The sequence below is a fragment of the Thunnus thynnus genome, chromosome 24 (genome assembly GCF_963924715.1).
Source record: "Thunnus thynnus chromosome 24, fThuThy2.1, whole genome shotgun sequence".
NCBI lineage: Eukaryota > Metazoa > Chordata > Actinopteri > Scombriformes > Scombridae > Thunnus > Thunnus thynnus.
In genome coordinates this window covers 4461385-4467384 of record NC_089540.1, presented here as the reverse complement: position 1 = coordinate 4467384, position 6000 = coordinate 4461385, and the positions used below count along the sequence as shown (strand labels likewise).

Here is a 6000-nt window from a genome sequence, read left to right as displayed (position 1 = left end):
TTAGCCCATTTAGCTCATGCGCTGGTTGGCGTAGCATCTGACAAGATAATGAGCAGAGGAGAGGGGTGCTTTATGAGGTAAAGGTGCAGTTTTTTTTAAATCAGAGAGGACATGTAGACCAACATCTCTGCTGAGGTGATGTTAAGCAACTCAGTCAGTCTCCAGCAACTTCAGAGTTGCTATTCAGATGCTGGGATTTAAACTATAAATGCTAGTTCACTATGCAGAGTGATGTATGTGCAGAGTTTGACACTAGAAATCTGTTTTCACATTCATCTGCTGAGGGTAGAAAGTTTGCATGAGCTCACCTTAAATCTGAATTGAATGTACATGAGCAGGATTTGTGACATCACAACTAATTTGGCCATTGTCCGGTATGCAATTTGGTCAAATGTGATGTGGAAACTTCAGATCTCCAGTGTACATGTGTTAAGAATGAACTTTTCAGAGAAATCTTTGTATATTAATAATATTTGCATATTCAGACCTTAATGAGGTGATTGAGCTTTTTTGTGGAAAAAAACAAATCAACCAAACTACTATTGAAAGCAGTGCATTTTATATGTCTGGAGGGGACCTTTAAGTTTATATTTTTGTATGCTATATATAATATGTATAAATAATATATATTCTCTTGCTCTTTTTGTTTTGCCTCTGTATTCATATATATTTTATAAATGGTAACCACCGCCCCTCCTGTGGAACCCACATTGAGAGCCACTAGAATCACTACCATCCCTGTGTGCAACGCACTTCTTTAATTAACCAGCTCATTATACAGCAGGTTCAATTTAACTTGGTGTTTGTAATATTGGCAGTGAAGACACCCCCCTAGCGCCATGTTGGGGTACTACACCCCCCGTATGCTGTAAAGCACTGCCCCCTGTGAAATTCCTGACTGCCAGAGTGATTCCTACGGTTACCAAGGGCTGCTTCCTACTGTAGCCTACCGTGTGCTCTTGGGCAAACTATTTATAACCTCTGGATAAATTATCAACCACGGGAATGATATCTCCACCAATAAAAGGTGAGTTATGTTTTAATAACGCAGGAGATACTGTCGGTCATATTCTGCACATGTTAGTGTGCGGGCTCTGTAGTGTGTGTGAGGCTCTGTCTTACAGGCTATAATGTCCTGTCTAGATTCCTGTAGCCCTACAAAAATGTAGGTTACCGTGTCTCTACCTAGAACAAAGACAGTAGTTCAGTGTTAGGGTGAATGTGTGTTTTATAAGGAAAGACTTGGGAACACGCCCTTACTGTCTTGCCTACCTGTATGAAAGGGAATGCTTTCAACTTCATTTGAATGCCCTGAAACTGCGGTCAGACCAACGCACTAACCCTGGCTGTGGAAGTTAACCCCATTTGTTTATTTTTCGCTTCGGTTTCGAGTTTTTTTATTTTATTTTACATTGTCGGTTTTGGGCGACTGGAGGTTGTTGTAGCTGCTTTGTCAAACAGAAACTGGCTATACCCAGGTGGAGACCAAGAGAAAAGTCAACTGTACGGTTGACTGGATCCGCATTACCCCGGCTGGTGCACCGCAGCTCAGCTGTTGTAACTGTAACCTGCGGCGGGCGGCAGAGTTGACGCGGACGGATACATTGTAGCACTCCCAGCCTCAGAAAACAACCAGTAAGCCAAAAAAACATACAGAAACCACTGTGCTCTGCTTTGTTTTTTCAAGTAGTCGCACAGATACTGAGGTGAGGGAGAGAAAGAGGGGAGAGGGGGGGTTAGGGGGGGCTCCCGAGGCCACGGTGAAACCAGGGAGTTTCCTGCCTCTAGGTCCGCCTGCCTGCCGGGTCACAGGTAGGGGCTGGGCGGACAAACCTGCTGTGGAGCTCCAAGGGGCAGACAGACTTTTAGGAAAGTGAAACATATAAGTCATAAATTTCCCTCTTCGCTCCTCTTCAGTTAAATTCTTGCAGCCATAATATAACTCTTCCTTCTTGCTTGACTGTCTCAACCTTGTTTCAGCTCAGCATCTCATTTACTGCCTTGTACAGATGGTGAGAAATGCTAAGCAGGTGCTGTTGTAGCATGAGTTTAATATAGTGACGTCTAATTATTAACTTAATAGTCCTTATTGGCTGTTTGCTCTGTTCCTGATCATTTTTTGATGTCAACTGACAGAAACAAACCCAAAGATATTCAATATAAGATGATGTAAAACAGAGAAAAGTAGTAAATCTTCACATTTGTGAAGCTGGGACAAGCAAATGTTTTGCATTTTTGCTTGATGAGGGACTTAAATGATTATTCGATCATCAAAATAGCTGCCAATCAACTGATTGATTAATCAACTAGGCCTAGATTAATGCCTATGGTTAGATTTAGGCTTGCAAATAACTAAGTTGTTCACAATTTATCCCCTCTGAAGTGCTGAACTGTTCCCAATAATTAACAGACTGCTGCTTTGAATTCCCTCCACATCACGTAGGTTATTTTTCTGCTCTCGTTGTATCACGATACTTGTTAATATCATAATTTTACACACTTAAGTGCCCACTGTAGGTGCCAGATGTATTGCCCCTATGTTGTTGCTGTGTAGTAGACAAGTTACCAAGCTGATAAGTATAAGTGTATCACCTGAAAATGAAAAGAAGCGTTAAGATTATTTCATAGAAATCAAAGAAAACGTTTAATATACAACATGTCAAATGAATTGCAATAGAAACACACAGGAAAAGTTGCATGATAAGTTTCCATTTTGACAGCCCGGATCAACATTAAATGGTGACAACAACCGCTTCTTCCTCTCCATAAATTATGCAAGACCTTCATTATCATCAAGTACTTTTATGTTTGCGATGAGACTAACGTTTGAGAGTTGTGTGATTCTCATCTCACTGCAGGTGGGTTTTATTTCCTCCTCTCCACTTTCCGTGCCAGAGTAGTGATTCTGCTTTGCATGACAGCTGCAGAGGGAATATCAGTAGCAATGACGACACCTGTCAAGATCTGTTAGATGCGTGAGTGCTGTGAATGTAGTGGTCATTAAAACTACACAGGTGTTTAGGGAATTGACAACATGTATGTTAATAACATTGGCATTTACAGGTTTATCTGGACGTGGAACTCAAGTTTATGTTTTAAATCGGAGTTATTCTAGTTACATCTCCTGTATCCAGAGCGCACAGTGCTGCATTAGCAGTAGTAGCGCTGCAATGGCAAAAAGCTTTCTTGTTGCCATGGTGATTTTGATAAACAAGAAGTTCAACCACCTCATGTGCACTGCTAGAATAAAACATCATTTGTTAAATAGCTCCAAGTGACACTTTGAATGTAATTTGCTTAAGTTGTTGAATTGGACTCAGGTGAATGGTGCTGTCCCTTTTGGAAACAAAAGAAGAAGAAAGGACTTCCTTATTCACCCCTTCATCTCTATTTCATAAACAGGTCAACAGTCACTCTGTCATTGTTTGACTTCTCAGCTTCTGGTTTGTAGAAAGAGTTGAGAAAAGTTACTCTCTTGAGAGGAAACAGGCAATGTGTTGCTGTCTTTTTGTCTCATTGTATTAAAAGGTTCCTCAAGACAGTAAACATGAGGCAGTTCAACTTAGCCTGGCTCTCTCTGGGTTACCTGCACTGAGTCTAACATCTGTGATCCTGGATAACTGCTATCACATAGCTGGTTATCAATTGATTCAGTCAACTCTAGGTTTCCAGGCCATGTATGAGAGAAACTATGAAATTAGGTAATTGGAGCAACAAAAAACAATATACAGCAATGTAAAATACATATAATATAATATAATCATACAGCTACAATAGAATAAGAAGCTGTAGAAACAGTCTGAATAATGTCCAAATATTGAAAGTAAGGCTAAGACTAATTATAAGAGCAGGAAGTGATAAACAGGCAATGTAAATAAGGCTGCATTTTGAACATGCTCTGTAGTCTAGTGTGAGTGTTTTACATATGGATTATTAAAATGTAATTAATCAATATTCCATAGTGAGATTTTAATGATTGAGCAAACTCTTATGAATAAAAACAATTAAAAAATGTAAAATAAGGCAAAGCAGAGAGGAAAAGTACCTATTGTCTGTACATAAAAAGGCCTGAAGAAATGCAATGAATGTTAATTAACAGTGTGTTAATTGACAATGTGTAGATTCTTTTCTAATTAAAAGTGACAGAGGGTATATGTTATTTCAATTATCACCTCATGCTATCCTCAGCAGCAGCAGTATTAGAATAAGAATCCTTTGGGGAGAGAAAGAAGCTTAGTACAGTTAATATGCAGCTATGTTAGTTTACTATCTTGCTGCTTTTTAGGGTTTTTTTAATCGCTGATTAATTGAGTAAACACATGATTGTATAGAAAACTATTTCTGACATAATTATCATGGAAAGTAAAGTGATTCCGCTGATTTGTTTTGATATCGAATAATCATTTTTAATAATTTTTTTAAAGAAAAAAAAGCCAAAATTCTCTAGTTCCAGCCTCTCAAATGAATATAATATAATACATATGAATATTTTCAGGTTTCTTTAGTCTTCAGTGATAGTAAACTGAATATCTTTGGATTGTTGACTGTTGGTCGGGATAAAAGAAGACATTTGAAGACATTACCTTGGGTTTTTTGAAACAGTGAATGACATTTCTCACCATTTTCTTACATTTTATGGACCAAACGACTAATCAGTCAATCTAGTAAATAATCAACAGATTACTTGATAATGAAAATAATCATTAGTTGCAGACCTAGCTGGGATCCTGTAGGAATGATGACCTCATTTCTCCAGTGATCCGATTGGCCAGTAGGCAAGTTAAACCCAAAGATAGCAGGCTAACCCACTAAACTTGCTTCATGATACAAACCTCAAATCAGCAACCAGAGTTACAGACTCACAGTCTTTACAATGATCATCATCGATCAGAACAACTGGATAACCTCACTCCAGCTAATGCAGTCAACACAACATCTGGTTGATTGACTGACCACCAAAGGATCAGCTCATTGTGGTTGCCTAGTAACACCGGCACAAAAATGCAACAGGTAAAAAAAAAAAAAAAAAAAAAAACGTGAGTCAGGCGCTGAGAGCAAACACAAACCGATAGCGGTCTGTAATTAACACAGCGCCACAAAAGCTGCATGTCAACGACCACCTGCATAAACAATCAGCAGACTCTAATAATCGAGTCACTTTAAATGCTAATAGAGTGAGTCTGCAGTCCTCGTTCTGTCTCAGCTGTGACTCTCTGTCTGCCTCTCTACCTCCGTCCGCCTCGTTCAGACCCTCACTGGATATATGAGGGGTTAAATTCAGTGACACTCGAGAATGTTGATTGAATTCCAGAGAAGTAATGGCCCTCATTTGCTCAGTCATGAATAGCCACATAGCGAGCATGTGATGGGGCCAGACTCCCACAGTGACTCGTTTTCATGTTCCCTCATGTCCCAGCATGTCTCGTGACTGCGTCCTACATGAGCTTACCTTCTCTTTCCTCTAAAGTCAAGTTATTATTGTTTGCGTGAAGTGTTTGTGTGTTATTACAGTGCGAGGGGATGTGTTATATAGAGATAATAGAGGCAGCGCTTGGTTACGGAAGGAGGAAGCGAGAGGGGGAATGAGCTGGAAGTAACAGAGCAGGCTAATTTCATTTTTATGAATGACTGGTGCAGATGTGATTTTGTGCATTTCAGTTGGATTATTATTACTTTTTATTTGCAATGCAGATCAGTGTTAAAAACTACTATTGGAATGGTACATAAATTAAAGAATTGCCGTAAAAGGCTGCAGGATTTTAGGTTTAATCACTGCTGAGTGTGAATGAGTAACAGGGGGGCTTTTCACTTCCACTCTACAAAAGGAAGTGCGGATGAACAGCCTGCCTGAAAGGGGGTTTCAGATGAGAACATAACGGATCATCTTATCTGGTTCATTAGATGCTTAATTTGCCGCTTTACACAGTAGAAGTGGAAGCTTCTCGCATCCCAGCCTCTACTCATAGAGTAAGCGTGTCTTCAGAGGTCATTTCGCAAGGC

General features: G+C 39.6%; 1 protein-coding gene across 2 annotated transcripts in view; it reads left to right on the top strand.

The window, feature by feature from the left end:
- Window positions 1-873: 873 nt before the first annotated feature.
- Window positions 874-6000, top strand: part of LOC137176984 (vang-like protein 1) — a 59179-nt gene continuing 54052 nt past the window's right edge. For both annotated transcript variants that reach the window (XM_067583046.1, XM_067583047.1), the window contains exon 1: window positions 874-1027. The gene's annotated coding sequence lies outside the window, so the exon portion shown is untranslated. The remainder of the gene's footprint in view (window positions 1028-6000) is intronic.